Here is an 18,855-nt window from a genome sequence, read left to right as displayed (position 1 = left end):
ACTCTCAAAAGATGCATAAAAAACCCCAGACATCCTCATTCTTTGTCGTCCCAGTAACATCATGAATTATACTTCCATACAGAACAGAGATACCTAAATCCAACTACAGTTTTACAGATTTCAGAGCATCTGGTGTCTAAAGGGTAGGTTTTTAATGAAAGGGTCTTCGTATCAGAGTTCACTAGTAAACCTACTGAACTACATAACTGTTTTCACACAGATTTCCACATTTAGAGCATTCTGTAAGATGATACATGTATTATGCCAATTTATGAGTTGTTAATTTTGAGGCTGGTGAAATTCATGTTCTGCTCTAAAAGGAGCCGCTGAGCAAAGCGCGCAGTTCCCATCTGCCTATGAAGCCAAACTTTTTGAGTAGTGCAACTCAAGTGCATAAGCCCAGCTTGGCATTCAACTAAGCTTAGTATAAACTTGGATACTCAAATATGTCCCTTTAGGACTTCAGACTGCTCAGATTCACACCCTATCACACTTTAAATAGTGCATCATAACATGAAGGACATTGCGACAAGGTCAGGAAGAATCTATGATATCCTTGCTGAAGTTCTCAGCAGGTAAATGAAGAGAAAACACTGTCACCTCTTCAGAAAAAAAAAAAAATTAGAAAATTGTAACAAAGTGTCTGTCACTGTTTAATGCAAGGACTGTGGGCATTTAACTTGACCTTTTAATAGGCTTCTTTGCACATCAATATAATCAGATATTTACAAAAATAAAACACACACACAAAAAGGACTTTAGATTCACTCCTAAACTGGGAAATTCTGCTTCTGACTGTAGGAAGCTACTGACTGTTTTTATCTTGTCTTCTGCCAGTCAGGAGCAATGTAGGATCCTTGTGGTTATATGACAAATTTCCTTATCCTGCAACTATTCTGCAGTAGCAGTTCATTTGGAGGATTTTGCCTCAAGGGTGCTGTCTCTCAGCGTCACAGTTTAACAATCACTACACTTTACATCCATTTCCATTAGGTATGTTTGGCAAGTTTCAAAAGTAGAGTTGTCATAGAGCAGAATGGCTGCTATCTAGCGGTATAAAACCCATTAAGACAACTTAGACTTAAGCTGCAGAGTATCGGCTTTCCAGAGGCAGTGAAATAATTCTTTTTTTGCCCACAGTGGCAAGTGGCTTTCTCTCACAGACACACTACAGGTAGAAGACAGCCTCTTCAGCAATTCATTGTAAGGAGGATGGGAGGGGGCGAGGTGGGGGAAAAGAAGAAAAGGCATGGAAATTCCTGTATCTAACACAGTATTCCAAGTGTCTGGCTATTAGGCAGCATCATAGGCACACATCTGTATATTTTTCTACAGAGTTGTCCTGGTTTCAACCAGGATGGAGTTAATTTTCATTGGAGTATTTCATACCATGTGATGTCATGCCCAGGTGGGTGGGTTCTCTCTCTCACTCGCTCTCTCGGCTTTTCGATGGGGGTTTTGCACACGCGCCGTCTGCTCGTCGGGCCGTGTTGTTGCTGGGGGGGGGGCGGTCGCCGCGCTTGGTAAGCCACTGCTGCATTTTACCCGTTTTCTTTTTGAACTCATTATTGTTACTGTTGTTCTCTTGTTATATTTAGTAAATTCTTTCTTTTTTATTCAACCCACAAATTGTCTTCTTTTGTTCCTCTTCTATTTTACCAGAGGGGGGAGGGGGAGGTGAACGGCCAGCCACGTGGCTCTGGCTGTCAGCTCAGTTCAAACCTCCACAGTTTTTGGCGCCCAACGTGGGGCACCGAGGCTTTTCTTTTTGTTTGAGAAAACATCAAAACAGGTAAAATGTGGATTGCTTGGCTCCTTAAGATCTTATCACCTCATTTGCAATACGTGTTTTCCATGCTGTTGCTCACCTTCAGTGAGAGGTGGGTTAAGGTTTTGTTTCTGTTGTACTATGTGATGCTAATCTATGATAGCGTGCAGTCATCGGTCCTGGGGCTATTTACAGCTGTGTTTGAGAAATTTGGGGAGTTCAAATATCTTTGGAATGGCACCAGAGGAAGAGGTAGCACGTGCTGAAGAGACCCTACCATATACTGAGCTACCGGATAATGAGAAGCAATATGCCCTGTTTACCGATGGGTCCTGTCGCATTGTGGGAAAACATCAAAGGTGGAAAGCAGCTGTATGGAGCCCCACACGACAGGTTACTGAAGCTGCTGAAGGAGAAGGTGAATCGAGTCAGTTCACAGAGGTGAAAGCCGTCCAGTTGGCCTTGGATATCGCTGAGTGAGAAAAGTGGCCGGTGCTCTAACTCTATACTGACTCGTGGATGGTGGCAAATGTGCTGTGGCAGCAGTGGAAACGGAGCAACCAGCAGCGCAGAAGCAAACCTGTCTGGGCTGCTGAATTATGGCAAGATATTGCTGCTCGAGTAGAGAATCTGGTGTGAAAGCACGCCAGGTAGACGCTCATATACCCAAAAGCGGGCCACTGAAGAACATCAGAACAACCAACAGGCGGATCAGGCTGCCAAGATTAAGGTGTCTCAAGTAGATCTGGACTGGCAACATAAGGGTGAACAATTCATGGCTCGCTGGGCCCATGACTCCTCAGGCCGTCAGGGAAGAGATGCAACATATAGATGGGCTTGTGACCGAGGGGTAGACTTAACCATGGATGTTATTGCACAGGTAATCCATGAATGTGAGACATGTGCTACGATCAAACAAGCCAAACTGTTAAAGCCCATTTGGTATGGAGGACGATGGTCAAAATATAAATATGGGGTGGCCTGCCAGATTGATTATATCACGCTCCCACAAACTCAGCATGGTAAACACTATGTGCCTACAATGGTAGAAGCAGCCACTGGTTGGTTGGAAACTCATGCCATGCCCCATGCCACTGCCCAGAACACCATTTAGGCCTTGAGGAGAAAGTCTTATGGCAGCATGGCACGCCAGAAGGAACTGAGTCAGATAATGGGACACATTTCCGAAACAACCTCATAGACGCCTGGGCCAAAGAACATGGCATTGAGTGGATATATCACATTCCCTACCATGCACCAGCCTCTGGAAAAATTGAGTGATACAATGGATTGCTGAAAACTACACTGAGAGCAATGGGTGCTGGAACTTTCAAACACTGGGATGTGCATTTAGCAAAAGCCACCTGGTTAGTCAATACCAGAGGATCTGTCAAGCAAGCTGGCCCTGCTCAATCAAACCTCCTACATACCGTGGATGGGGATAAAGCCCCAGTAGTGAGCATTAGGAATATGTTGGGGAAGGCCGTCTGGGTTACTCCTGCACTGGGTAAAGGTAAACCCATGTGTGGGATTACTTTTGCCCAAGGACCTGGGTGCACTTGGTGGGTAACGCAGAAGGATGGAGAGGTCCAATGCGTGCCTCTGGGAGATTTGATTTTAGGTGAGAATAGCCAATGAACCGGACTGTCAAATAAGCCTGTTATTGCAATTAGTGCCTTGGAACATCCCCGTGCCACATCCAAAGCCTCCTGCTCCACTGACTGAGCCAACTCCGCCTCATTCCTCAGCCTTATAGACTGTCATAACAGATGGAACCCGAAGTTATGGACAAAATGAACTCAGCAAACATTGTGGAAGGATGGCTCATAGAGTATGGGAATGATATCTGTGAGACCTGGGAAAAAAGGGGGTGGTGATTCCTTAAGATGTATTTGGAAACCTGAGCATAACGTCAATAGTATGGAATAAGTGGTGGAGACTGTCCTGCTTTTGACCAGGATGGAGTTAATTTTCACTGGAGTATTTCATACCATGTGATGTCATGCCCAGGTGGGTGGGTTCTCTCTCTCACTCGCTCTCTCGGCTTTTCGCTGGGGGTTTTGCACACGCGCTGTCTGCTCGTCGGGCCGTGGTGTTGCTGGGGGGGCGCGGTCGTCGCGCTCGGTAAGCCACTGCTGCATTTTACCCGTTTTCTTTTTGAAGTCACTATTGTTACTGTTGTTCTCTTGTTATATTTAGTAAATTCTTTCTTTTTTATTCAACCCACGAATTGTCTTCTTTTGTCCCTCCTCTATTTTACCAGAGGGGGGAGGGGGAGGTGAACAGCCAGCCACGTGGTGTCTGGCTGCTGGCTGAGTTCAAACCTCCACAAGAGTCTACAATTTTCCGACATCTTTATTGTCATTTGAAAAAAAACCCTTTTGCACTAGTAGAGGGTGCATCTGGATCAGCTTATCTTTCAGTACCTTCATTGTACCATTCAGTTTGTTTCTTACATCCTCCCAACACGTTTCTCACAGGAATTTCCAGCACAGACCCACCCCTCAAACATCTCCAGAAGAAGTTAATAACTGCCTACAACACCAACACAAGACTTTCTATCAAGTCTTTGACTTGCCCAAGTAACTATTAAGTTATACATCAAGCTTTTGAGTTCCATTTGATTATAAGAATTTTTGCCCCAAATAAAACATAAGCAAAAATGACAAAATGCCCATTAGCCTTCTCACTGCTTTTCCCAGGACACTTACTGTATGGATCTTCATCTCATGCCAGCTGAAGATTCATAATTAAGACAACCACAAGAAACAGGTAAAGCTAGATACTGATGGTCAGTAGCTTTGTATTTCTATTAGCATCACTGGAAATTTATGTTTATAAGTAAGGGTTCTGTGTGTCAGTAACATTTTTTTTGCAGTAATTGCTGGTTTATACAAAAAAATAAAAGCTGTAATTATGCTTGTGCATTCAACATACCTTTCCTAATTAAAAACTAAGCAACTACATATCTTGTAATAAAATTAGCTCTAATGTGTTTCCTTATAACTCTTGATTGACTAGAGCTAAAAAGCTGTACGTGAAAGGGGTTTTTTATTTCTATTTCCAAAATAAAGCCAGAGTGACAAGTCATTAACTGAACACATACTAATTATTTTTGAAGCACCCATACTCCACACTGTTTCTTGGGTCTAGTGAAAATCTGCAAGTGAATGATAGTCAAAATCTGGTTTCAGTAGTTTTCTCCATATTGCAAAGGGGCTTTTCTGCAGCATGATTAGAAGCCACTTTGTCTTCAAGTTGCAGAAACACAGCTGTTCACAGATTTACAAGCTTTTCCAGAAGTCACTTGCAGGTCACGCAGCTAATGTCAGTCATAGCAACACCTCAGCTACAGGGTTACATTGAAACAATGGGCTACACAAAAATAAAATAAATCCCTTGAAAGCTACATTCAGTAAGAATGCATATCTAAAGAGACCATACTAGAAATCTCTAGGCAGTAAATGTTTTCCTATTAAAATCTGGATGCATCTTTTATTCATGCACAATATTATTTCACATTGCTAGGATAAATCTTTATAAACAGTAGAATTTCCCTTCTGCAAAGAACTGGATTTTCCTAATCAATTTCTTCCATTAGGAAAGCGAGGGGTGAAAGAAACTATTCGTGAGCCTTGCTTGTTCCAGGTAAGGAGCAATCCATGGGGTAAACAAGGAGGGAACTGAATATAGTGCTCAAACTACACAGGAGATACCATCTTCTAAAATACAACCTCTTTTAGCTTTCTTGAATTCCTTTTTACAGTTGCCAATAACGTCATTTGTACATGCAGTGATATACAAACAGCCTCCCCAAGGAGACTCTGACTGCATTTCACTAATATTGTGCTACAGCTCAAAACAGAGACTGCCAAGTGAGTGCACTGGCACAGAATATATGACAGATCATATGTAGAACTTGGGAGCACGATAAATTAGAAAACACGTGTTACATCCCAAATCTAAAAGCTGGCCCTTCGGTATTAACACTGAAGTGCCAAACTTCCAAATACGAGACAAGCTTCTTTTGTCATGCCATAAATTCCCCAGAACCTGCCCGCACCATAATTTCCACAGTGTAAGAGTCAGCTGCGAATTCAGCAACGCATACAAAACACGCTTTGTACAAAGGCGCACTCTGAATCTCATATTGCACGCAAAACCTCAGCTGCTAAACCTGCACAGCATACACTCTCAACTATTAGGCACAACAGGATCCCAGTGTGGATGCAACAAATTGCATCATAGGCACACATAGGCCATCCAAATTATATGGCTGCTAAGGCAGAACACATCCCACGACAAGTCAGCAACTCTCCTGAAGGGCAAAATAGTTACATTCAGCATGGAGAAATGGGTAGTGGAAGATGTCAGTTCCTTTCCTTGCTCCCTACCTTAATCCAGGGGTGAAATCTGCTTCTGATCCACACCTCATCCCATCCTTGAAGTAAGTGTAGTGGTCTATCTGCATTTCTGTGGCAGGCAATATACACACCAGAACTAAACTCAGGATGTGCACAGACCTCTAATTCTACCTCTAAACAATACAAATAATTTGTGGCAAATAGTTCCCTTAATTAAAAACAGGTACATTTTGGAACACTTATTGTGATATAAATTGGCACTTCTTTCATTCTGTTTGCAGATTTAAAACAAATCAAATGTATTTTGCAATTTATTACCACACTCATAATTTAACCTCCTATAATAAAATTCACAGTAAAGTTGATTTGGCAATATTCATTTCAAAATACCATTTCTGGTATGATAACAGCACATATTTTCATTTCTTTGTAGCATTAATATTTACTGTATGCAACTGAAACTTTCAAATATATTGAAAATGCTGCACCTCTATCTGTCAGTCCTTACAATGGCAGTCAGATAGATTTCAACTGAAAAAAATACTCCCAGCTGTCTCTGAGAGTACAGCATTTTCCATTTGCAAAAGAGAGTTTTGTTAAATAACCTCACCTAAGATTACATGTAAAATCTGTGGCAAAGCCTAGAGCACCAAATTTCCAGGTATTAACTTTAAAAAGCCATGATTTAGAGCATACTTACTTGATTCTCTGAGTGCTCAGATGTGCTTTCTAGAACATGCCTTTCTAACTCTTGGTGGTAGGAGTGTGGTTGGGGAAAAAAGCACAGAGAGATAACTGTATTACTGCTTTGACCTCACAGTTACCTACATGGAAAAATATTTCTGTGTTACATTATCATAGAAAATACAGCATTGCAGCTGTTGAGATAGCACGTTAGCATTCCTCTTTATGTCAGCCATTCATGTCTAACTCCACACCTCTAAAGACAGTGGGCAAATCATCATGGGACTTTCAGCAGTGCAGAGCCATAATGGTACAAGCAAATTAAACAAAGCAACCACAATGAACCCTGGGATTGCTCCTGGAAAACATCATTCAAATCATCCTGAGAGAACACAGCCTTTCTGCAGGGCATGTCCAAAACAGTTCCCAAGAATCAGGAATCCTTGAAAGTGATCCTGAGCCCTCTCAATTTTATGTTCCTTATCTTCCTCACTTACTACCAGAGTATCAACAAAATAGCCTGTGAGAAGCTCTGTGAAGCCTGCAGTGTTTAACTGCTTGACAAGAAAGCAGAGATACATGATGCACAAGAGGTGACATTAATGTTAAAAATCCCTCCAGGTTTTTAAATAAATGCTCAAGTGCTAAAAAGCATGTGTAAAGTGATGTGATGGGCAGTAGCACTATTTATTGTGCTTCCCCTGCTTGTTGTGTAAATACTACATATACCATACTCTTCTAGAATGGGTGAGGCTGAACAGCAAAAGCTGCACCCAGATCCTTTCTGTAATGGGGAGCAGGCTGATCCCCTGCAGCAGCTGAGCACATCCAAGCACAGCAAACTTGTAGACTGTACCATGTGCCAGGTAGGAAAGAGACACTGCCAAACACAGAGCTTGCACTGTAAATAGGGATTTGTACATCTCTGAGAGTAGCAGGGTATGTGCTTAGAGGAGCATAGCCACAGGAGGCCAAAAGGTAAGGAGAGGTGTCTATAGCCCCAGAAGGCAGCGTGGGGGGTTATTTCAACCCACAAAGCCACTGACACCATCTTTTCTTAGCACCTGTAGTAAAAATCAAAGTCAGAAGAAAGGTCCAACCTTTCAAGGACCCACTGGGTCCATTTGTTTTCAGACCTTTTCATGTAAATCTGCCTGACCCAACAGATCTGTGTATTCTCTCTAAAAGTATTTCTCTTGTTCTAGCTTATTAGTTTTGTGTTTGTTATAATAAAACAAGGACCAGAGACTCAGAGCCACTTTTCTCTGCATGGTAGATGTGCCAAAGTACTCAGTCGAGGCCGTTTTGCCTCAAGGCCCTGGCTGACTCCAGGTCGCACACAAATGCCTTTTTAAACAACCATTTTCTCTTTCAACACATAAAAATTGGAGGATCTAAATCAATAGCTGGAGCTTACAATGGATGCAGAGCAGCTGCGGTTTTTAACAACGCGTGCAGCCACGCAGGCTCCAAAATGAGCAGCTGCAGGGGGACAAACGTTGTGGGGGGGGAAACCCTGCCAAGGCAAACCATTAGGTCGCAGGCCCTCAGCAGTGAGCATGCAAGGGGAAGGCAGCATTTTTTTTCCCCAGATCTATTTTCTAAGTAGCAGAAGGAGTCATCGCATTTAATCTTAAAGTAATTCCCTTTAAGCCTAAAGTGCTTATGTGTCTGCGAGCACAGCATTCTGCTGGCATTGTAAGAGACTAGAGGGGAGCCAGCAGCAATGTGAAAACAGCTCTGTTTTCAGCAGAGAGCTCATCAGACAGGTATCAATGTCCACTTTCTGGCAGCTGTCCATTACAGGGCTCCTAAGTACTGTATTTTGTACAACTGGATAGAGTCTAGAGGAGCTACCACCTGATATTTACTTATATTTGGCAATACGTTCAAAAATTGTACTAAACTATTGGTTTAGCCTTGGAGACTACAAGGTGAAGCACCGTGCTTTCAGTAGGGCACCCTCTGCGGAGCCCCAGAGAATGCAAGTCATGAATAGAAAGGAGAAAAAAAAACACCACACAAATTTTTACCAGCTCTTTTCATGCCAATAGGCAAAGGAGCAGATAGATGTACACTATGTGCTTAGCTGCACAGCTCTTCCAGGTGGTCACCTGAACAAAACCAGTCAAACAAGTGCTGTTACGGTATGCTGCAGCATGTTATACTATCCCCCTTACTCAAGAAAGCTCAAGGCCGTATGACGCCAACTCCAGCTCACCCTGATCAAGGAAGGGCCAGAGGCAATCAGTTTAAATTAGGAATGGGACAACTGAAAATAACTCTGGTCCAATGTATATATTCTTTGCAGAATATATACTTTGCAGAAGCATAAAGGAAATCATAAGAGATCTGCTGTCATACATGACTGCAGGTAAGTTGCAATAATCTTTTCCTCCCTTTGGTCTAAAAGCTAACATTAGAATTCAGGGTACTCTTCTTCTCCCCCACCAGTATTTCTTAGATCCAGATTTTTAAGCCTGTGTACCAATACTCTGCTCAATAGCATCTCTGCACTCTGCCAACCCATTATTGTTACTGCCAATAAACATGCCAATTCAGAAAGGGGCTGATTATGTAGTTCTATGTAGGACAGTATAATAATATATCTGAAGAGCAATAATCATTGTTATCTATACTTGACAAGTGCAACATCCAAACTTTAAAATGAACCAGCCTCTTACACAACAAAGCTTTTGTCAACAAAAGACATAATCTCCAGAATTTAAATACCAGCTAGAAGGAGACATTAACTATTATGTCTAAGCAGGTGCTCTGCCTAATGTTATCTTCCATTAATACCTGGTCCAAGGCTTACTGAAGTCAACAGGAGTTTCCAAACAGGGTTTGGAATATGCCCTTACACTGTACTGACAGTTTCTTTTTCATAATACTCAATAAATACACTTCTGTCTGCTTCTAAAAACTTATTTAGAAAAGAGTATTCTAATTTAAGAAAAACTAACTTTTGTTTACAGAAATCAAAATTTAAAATATAATTTGCAGGTATCAGACTGGAGACTGAGACTTGAACTTTCTCCCTTCAGGGGAAAGGAGCTTAGCCCTATAAACAGCTGCCTGCAGTGGCAAAAGTGCCTCCTGGGAAATGCCAGACTCCTGGGGGCAACCAAAGCACGGGAGTTTTCCCCCTATCTGCAGTTCTGGCAACTGTCACAGGCTGAGGCACAGCATAGTGATACACAGCAATATGCTCTGTGGTCCTCTTCCTGATGAGCTGCTCTCTCCCTCCCTCCCTCTTATTTGGATCTACCTCTATGCCTGAGAGAGTACATACAAGTGTATTCAAAGAGCAGCCTTACCACTGGCAACTGCACTTCACAGCACTGGGTTGTTCTCTCCAGGAGAAGAAGTTTTCAGAGTACAGAAAGAGCCTACAACAGGGATGAGATCACAGAATCATCTAGGTTGGAAAAGACCTTGAAGATCATCTAGTCCAACCATTAACCTAACACTGACAGTTCCCAACTACACCATATCGCTCAGCGCTATGTCAACCCGGCTCTTAAACACCTCCAGGGATGGGGACTCCACCACCTCCCTGGGCAGCCCATTCCAACACCTAACAACCCGTTCTGTAAAGAAAGGCCTCCTATATCCAGTCTAAACCTTCCCTGGTGCAACTTGAGGCCACTACCTCTTGTCCTATCACTTGTTACTTGGCTAAAGAGACTCATCCCCAGCACTCTGCAACCTCCTTTCAGGTAGTTGTAGAGGGCGATGAGGTCTCCCCTCAGCCTCCTCTTCTCCAGACTAAACAACCCCAGTTCCCTCAGCCACTCCTTGTACGACATGTGCTCCAGACCCTTCACCAGCTTCGTTGCCCTTCTTTGGACACGCTCGAGTAATTCAATGTCCTTTTTGTAGTGAGGGGCCCAAAACTGAACACAGTCATCGAGGTGCGGCCTCACCAGTGTCGAGTACAGAGGTAAGATCACTTCCCTGTCCCTGCTGGCCACACTATTTCTGATACAATCATTTTCATCATTCTGATACATCATTTTCAGATTTTCCCTTCTAAAATGTTCTCTCTCTTTCTTAAATATATTAGTTTACTTCTGACTAAACATAGTTATGGATGCCTATAATCCCTACTGGCTTTATGGATGATGCAGTCTTTAAACTGTTGCCTGGGCTTTTCAGGTTGCAGAGGTGTGTATTTAACCAAGAGCATGCTGAATCTGGTCACAAGCACATCTGCTCTTCTGTCATTCTTCACTGAAGTCAACTCATTATATCCAGCCTGACACATCATGATCTTTTCTGAGGCAGGCTCGGGAGGAAGGCATACTGATGACATGTTTGTTTATAGCCACGTTTATTAGACATATGTTCCTTAATCACACAAGTCATAAGTCGATTATGCAGACAGTACTTCTAAAGATAGCAAGCGTCTCTGGTCTGCTCCTTATTGTGAGGAATGGCAGCAGAGGCCATGATGCACTAACAAAGTCTGAGCATCCTCAGAAACATTCCCCCATTCCACCTGCTCCCAGTAACACCCATTCAACCCAGAAACCAATTGGATTTCTGAAGCTGACCAGCTGGTGACTACTGGTCCAAGATGGGTTAGCCACCCTTGTCTCCTTAGTGGTACCATCAAAAATTAGGTCCCATTTCCACCTTACATACTAATAGAAAGTGAAAATAAACTACAAAACCAATACAGCTGTGCTCTTACTAATGAAGAAAGATTTGAAAAACTGATATCCTTTTCCCATTTAAGTTGTGATCTGCAACTAGGGAGTTATTAATCCATTCTATTTTGACCAACATTAAATATCAAAATATTGGAAAATAATGGAAAAATATTTGGAAAACAGAACCTCATGGGTAACACTCCCTGCTTAGACTTCCACTCTTTGTTTATCCACATCTTTCTCATCTTCTCCCCATTTTATTTCTATCATGATCCTTTGTACTAAGCTGAAGTGTAACCACTTTTTTTTAAGATCAGAAATTACACTGAGTACCTTTTAACCAGACTTCCACATAAATAAAGCATATCTTGGAGAATACTGAATTCCATGGAATTTCTTACACTCTTGTATGAAGTCTATCATACCTTAAATACCTGCAGGCATAGTACTCACTTTCACACCTTAAAACTAACTATGAGAAGGACTAGGAGTTCATCTAACTTAAAAGAAAAAGGAGAGGGGGGAAATAAAGGAAAACTCAAAGGTTATATTTGCATCACTAACCAGTCTCTGGAAAAAAAGCACCTACCCTCAGCAATCGCAGAGTCAGCAATGCCAAAGGTTTTCTGCAGGTTAGGCATCTGACACACATTGGCCTTCAGGCATGTAACAAGATTGTTTCAAGTGGCCTGTTGATATCATGATTCCCATCTCTAATGTGATCAGCATTAATTACTCTGGAACAACCTCCCTTGAAATCAGGTAAAAAGCAAAATTCAAGGCTATGTGGACTTCTCCTCAATGCTTACATTTAATAAGATTTTATTGATTCATTTCTTTGCAGAGCCAGCTGACAAACCAGGTTCAAGAAATGTCCCAAAACTCTGTAATTGAGTCTGTTTAGGTTATTGCTGCTAGTAGGCATCAATTTGAAGAGAGTGCCAATTCTTTCAGCAGTTTACTGAAAATAGTGTTTTGTATCACAAAGATTGTTGGTTTATGACACTATGAAAATAATCAAAACTCCTAAAATACATACCCATTTCAGAAGACACTAACATGGTATTATCTGGCTCATAAATGCAGTACACATGCAATGCCACAGCTCAGCAAAACACCTAGGAAGAACCCTATGATGAAATATCCCACCAGTTGGCCATTCAATAATCAACAAAAATTCACAATTGGTATAAATTCCAGCTGCTCTTTTAGCACTGCCAGTCATGGGTGGTGACCTTATTCTTCTTGCCAAGCAGACACTTACAGAATTACAACCATCTTCCCACTTGGACTGGGATGTAGGTCTGCAGGTTTAACCTCTGAAGGCAGAATCTAAAAGAATAAAGGTTTCTCTAAAGCTGATGACAAAAACACCCCTTTGAAATTAAGAGTTTCAAGTGTTGCCAGTGGCCTTCAGACCCACTCCCTGATTCCCTTATATTGTCAAGAATGGGGTCTTGCAGCCCTGCAGGTCACCAATCAACTACATTTTTTTCTGCTTAAGCAGAAACCACAGAGAATATTCTTAAGTATTTAAATCTTGTCTTAATTTGTAAGAATCACTTACAGGTGGATGCAGAGTTTGGAATAATAAATCAATCCAATTCTAGCACAAGGCCAACCAGGATTTTCACTAGCTGGAACAGAAAGCTTAAAATTCACTTGGGTGGCCCAAACCAATCCATACTCCAGCACTGATTTCAAAATACTACTTTACTAATTACTTAAGGATCCAGTATTTAATCCCACCCTAGGGCTCAAATGCTCTTTAAAGAATAGGATTATAACCTCAGCACAGGATAATAATACTTCACACACATAAGGTCCTTCCATGAGGCACAATGAGCTTAAGTAAACCTCAGTACATGTTTCTTAAGTATCAACAGAGGAGAATTTGGAAAATGAGGATGAGGGCGCTTAGCAAATGACAGAGCTTTCTCAATCACACCTCTATGCTGAAAGTTGGATTTCCTCCTATAAAATTGTAAAGTTAACTTCCTCAACATTCCCAGTGAAGTCCTGATGTGACCTCAGTGGCATAAAATGCTAATAATCTCCATACCTTACAGACTAAAGGAAATTATTTTTCTTTGGTGTTCTCTTGGGGATGAGGGAAAGGGAAATAGAAGAGGAAAGAAAGAGAGAATGTTTCCTAATATTGACTTAGCCCAGAAGATTACATCACCATTTCTATAAAACACAAAACAATTAAAACCAACCAAACCCACTGCATACATTCTACTCTAGTTTGCCCTGAGGAATTTATGATGAAAATAAATAGCTAGTTTTTATACGAAAGGTATACATCAAGCTTATTTATGCATGCTTTTTTTGGAAAGTAACCTTCAAATACTATCCAACTTGATTTTTGTTTTGAATTATATACATATACAGATATAAATTTTTATACATATACACACAATGTATGCATTATATATAATGTACAACACATGAATGTAAAAATCACTTAGGGGAAAAAAAGAAAAAAAAAAAGTCATACAGCTCAGTTCCAGGACCAATTTTTCAGCCAAGCTCAAAGTCTCCTGCTGTAGACTAGCTGCCACTCCCTTTTCTGGGGTGGAATCTAAGGGGAAGTCATCCACTTTGTGATAGTATTTGTGCATTCAAAAGGAAACTCATCTTCTGAGAGCTTGTTCCAAGACCGTGAAACAAGTCCCTAGTAATGACAAACCTCTACACCATCTGATCATTACGAAAAGGTCCTGTCTTTAACACCCTTCTGCGAATTTAAAAGCAACACTACACAAATAAAAATAAACTGCTTCCTTAAAATAAATGAAGGTGTACAATTACAAATGGATGGAAACCAGACATCTGCATAGAGTTTTTATTTCTTAATACGTGCATCTTAGGTAGTATGGTTTAAAATCAACTACACAAGCACTTTGAATATACAGTGGACTAATGAAAGGTATGGACAATTCAAGAGACATCTGCCCCTTCTGTAGCAGCCATAGTACAGCTTCCATGTAAAAATCATATCTTCAAACTTAAAACTTTCCAGCCCTGTTTATTCAGAAAAAATAGCCCTTCTAGCTACGGTCCCTGGGAAGCAGCTGAATTGTATCTATGAATGACCAATAGGTCTATCTTGGGGAATGTGAAAGCCACTGATGTTTTTCTATCAGCAGTCCTATCAAATTCACCAAGGTGAGAGAGTCCACTGGGAGCCTAGTGTTTTTACAGTCAAAATGAATACAAATTTCAGCCAGTAGTCCATGTACTATATTCTTCAAGAACTCAAAAAATTCCTATCAATGATTCCTAATTGAAGCTGCCAACAGCGTGAATTAATTCACACAGCTAAGCCCTTGTGGTCTTCTGTTCGTTAGCTCCTGAAACATTTCTTATACTTACTCCTACTGAACAGTGCTCCCTAGGGTCTTAAGATCTTTGCGGGAAAAAAGCATGTAAACCTCAGTTAAGTGCATTTCCTTTTCCATAAAGACACTTTTCTTCCAAGTTGTCTCTGAAGTGAAAATCCTCCTGTGAACAGGTTCCATGGAAGGGCCAAACTCAACAAAAGCAACTGTATAAACAACATTAAAATCTTCTTGCAAGCATAGCTGGAAAGACCAACAGTAACCTAGCATAAATCACACTGAATAAACTGAATAAAAGTTTAGGAGAAAAACGCACCTAGCACTTTATTCTGCATTATTCACCTTTGTGGATTACAAAAGAAAAGAAAAAGGTGGCAGGATTTACCATTTTCCTGCTCTTATTTAAACTGTTCTCCTTATCTTATTTCTGAGTGAGCTATAAAGGGACACACAGGGAGAGAAAAGCCGCCACAGTACGATGCTGTTTTTCCAGTATGATTTTATTAGGTTCATAGTGCATGACTGAAAGGAGCTCATTGTAAAGAGCTGATTGGGTTTTAAAGTAGTGGATAATCAGTTGGGTAAATTACCATTTATTGTCTTTAGGACTTACGTACTCTGGGAACACAAGCCCACCAGCAACTGACTGGGGTATTATACTCATGCTTAGCTGCTTCAACAATGAGACTCTCCCTGGTGTTGTATGGGGCAGAGCTGTGGACCTTGAAGAAAGCAAATGAATATCGACTTGCAGTGATAGAGATGGCATGTCTCAGGAGAATCCCTGATGTTAGCAGAAGACAGAAACTGAGAAGTAATGACACCAGATGCATGCTGTGAATAAAAAGCAGCTGCAGGCTGCCATGAGAGGGCTGGAAATGCTGCTGAGTGGAGGTACCTGTACACCACCTTTCATACAAAAGGGAATAAATAAGTTCTTTCTCTATAAAACCTCTCCAGCTAGGCACAGTAAAAACATATCCATACAGTATTAAAACCAAAAACATCAAATATGACTTCAACATATCTAAACTTGTGACTATTCAGAAACCCATGTCAGACCTCAAAGCAATGGCTGGGAAGATGGCAGAGAAAATAATTTGCCGCTTTCATTAACAACTATCTTTTCAGGAATTTCCGAAGAAGCATTTTAGTTCAGACTATAATAGCCTCTTACAAAACTAAAATGAAAAACATTATTTTCATAAAAATATTTCAACTGTTTATTACAATACTTTTCAAATGCTTTTAGCTTTCGCCATTTTTTTTCCAGTTGTCCATGATGTAACATTTGGTTATATCACAACACTTGTGATTTGATCACTGGCTTGGTGCTAACCCTCCACCAGTGCAATCTGAACACAGATTTATTAACACCAATGTGTAAATATGGGAGCAAGGTCTTTATACTAATTTTTTACTTTACAGATCAAAAACTTTTGCTGGATGTTACTCCAGAGTTAGGAGGAAAGCATCTACAACAGATGGAAATACAGTATAGAAATACAATAGAATCATAGAATGGTTTGGGTTGGAAGGAACCTTAAAGTTCCAACCCTCCTGCTATGAGCAGGGTCACCTTCCACTAGACCAGGTTGCTCAAAGCCCTGTCCAACCTGGCCTTGAACACTGCCAGGGAGGGGGCAGTCACAACTTCTCTGGGCAACCTGTTCCAGTGTCTCCCCGCTCTCACAGTAAAGAATTTCTTTCTTACATCTAATCTAATCTACCCTCTTTCAGTTTAAAACTGTTACCCCTTGTCCTATCACTACACGCCCTAGTAAAAAGTCCATTGCCATCTTTCCTGTAGGCCCTCTTTAAGTACTGGAAGGCCGCTATAAGGCCTTCTCTTCTCCAGGCTGACCAAGCCCAACTCTCTCAGCCTGTCCTCAGAAGGGTGGTGCTCCAGGCCCCTGATTATCTTCGTGGTGTCCTCTGGACTTACTCCAACATGTCTATGTCCTTCTTATACTGGGGGCTCCAGGCTGGACACAGAACTGCAGGTGGGGTCTCACCAGACCAGAGTAGAAGGGGAGAATCACCTCCCTCGACCTGCTGGTTATGCTTCTCTTGATGCAGCCCAGGATATGGTAGGCTTCTCTGCACATTGCTGGCTCATGTTGAGCTTCTCACTAACCAACACCTTCAAATCCTTCTCCTTCAGGCTGCTCTCAATCCATTCTCCACCCAGCCTGTATTTGTGCATGGGATTGCCCTAACCCATGTGCAGGACCTTGCACTTGACCTTGTTGAACTTCAGGAGGTTTGCAGGGGCCCACCTCTGAAGCCTGTCAAGGTCCCTCTGGATGGCATCCCTTCCCTTCCCTTGTAGAGCATCTACAAGTTGTGGAAATACAGACTCCCCCATTTGGGAATTTTGAGGTCTATATTCTCTATAGTCTACTGGACAGAACTTAGTATGAAACACTACAGACTTCCTAAGGACACTATAATATTTAGTTTTCTCTTTTTTCTGTTGTTCCTTCTTTCAATATACTGATTTAGAATAGGAAAAATGAAGGAGAGAAGAATTTATATTATCTTCCCCTTCTCCTTTTCAAGGAAAGGGAAACAAAAAAGCAACGGTAACTAGTTAACATTTGAATTATGTCAGAGCCTTTTTGAGCCTGGTTATACTACATCAAGAGTCAGGTAACTTAGAGGAAAATTTTTTTCTTTTTTTGACTGATTTCCTTGTAAACACATATAAAAATAAAATAGTTCCAGATATATTTACTTGCCAGTTAAAGTCATTAAGCCTACAAACAGCAAATGTAATATGTAATTTTAGAGGGAATCTTGGGAATTAGAGATTAGAAGACTGAATCTACAAAGGTAATCAAAGAAATGATTAAGGAATGTTAAGCATCTAAAACATCATATAACATTATATAAAGAGATGGATTTGTCAAAAACAATCTGTATCAATCCAACCCAATTCATTCTCTGACAGGGCTACAGAAAATGGAAAAGAAATAATTGCACTATTTCTTGACTTTAATGCATTTTTTAAAGACAGCAGAAATCACACTACATAACCAAACTAGGTAAAACCAAAATAGCCAATGATTTTTCAACCTTTCCTCACTTATGGATCAATAACTATTTTGCAGAAGAGCTATGAGCACCCTGTAAACTTTACATATATAACATTACTGATTTACATTGCCTGTTGCAAACTCTTTAGAAGCAATGGATGCTGTCCCTCTCCAGGACCCCACAGAACACAGCTGCATGATGACATTAGAGCTGTCTGCATAGCCACCAGTGCAAGTCTGACTATCAACAATTTTATGTCAAATCAAGGGGTTATTTCAACCTAGGAATGTGTTCTAGGCTTGCTCCTGTTCAAAACTTCCATTAATAACCTGGATGGCAAAATAAAGAGACTCTGTGCAGGTCACCAAGATCTTTGCAAGCACTTGGACCACTGTTTCAGAATTCTAAGTGATTGTGATAGAGAAATAGCCTGAAATCAATAAAATATTAGTGATTTAATAAAAAAGTCATGCCACACAAAAGGATGGGGAGAAAACTGAATAAAAATAACAAAGTGAGGAATAACCACTTAGTCAGCTATACCACCCCAAAAAAACACAAACAAACAAACAAAAAAAACCAAAACAAAACAAAAAAAAAGAAGTGGTATTTAGAGTGGGCTACAAACTGAATATTGGCCCACAATGTGATACTATTCCAAAAGGATTTTTAAAAAAACATTACCCTGAAACAACATTAAGAAGAGCATCACTATTGTGTCCCCTTCTATTTTTTCCATTTCACTTCTATATAGCTTAAAAATCTGTCCTCCCATCTATTTTCTAACAGCTTTGACATAGCAAACAACCACTCTTCCTTCTTTAGAACTTGGCACAGTTTGTGGCATGGAGCTTGCATAAAAATTAGTAATTTTTGTCAGTTAATTCCAGGCTGAATTCTGCCCCAACTCTTTGTTTCAGTTTCACAGTGCTTTTGAACCACATTATCAGTTACAAAATCAATACCACGTTTAATTTTTCATTTACCCACCCCTGACT

The sequence above is a fragment of the Strix aluco genome, chromosome 3, assembly GCF_031877795.1.
Source record: "Strix aluco isolate bStrAlu1 chromosome 3, bStrAlu1.hap1, whole genome shotgun sequence".
NCBI lineage: Eukaryota > Metazoa > Chordata > Aves > Strigiformes > Strigidae > Strix > Strix aluco.
This window is presented reverse-complemented; position numbering follows the sequence as displayed.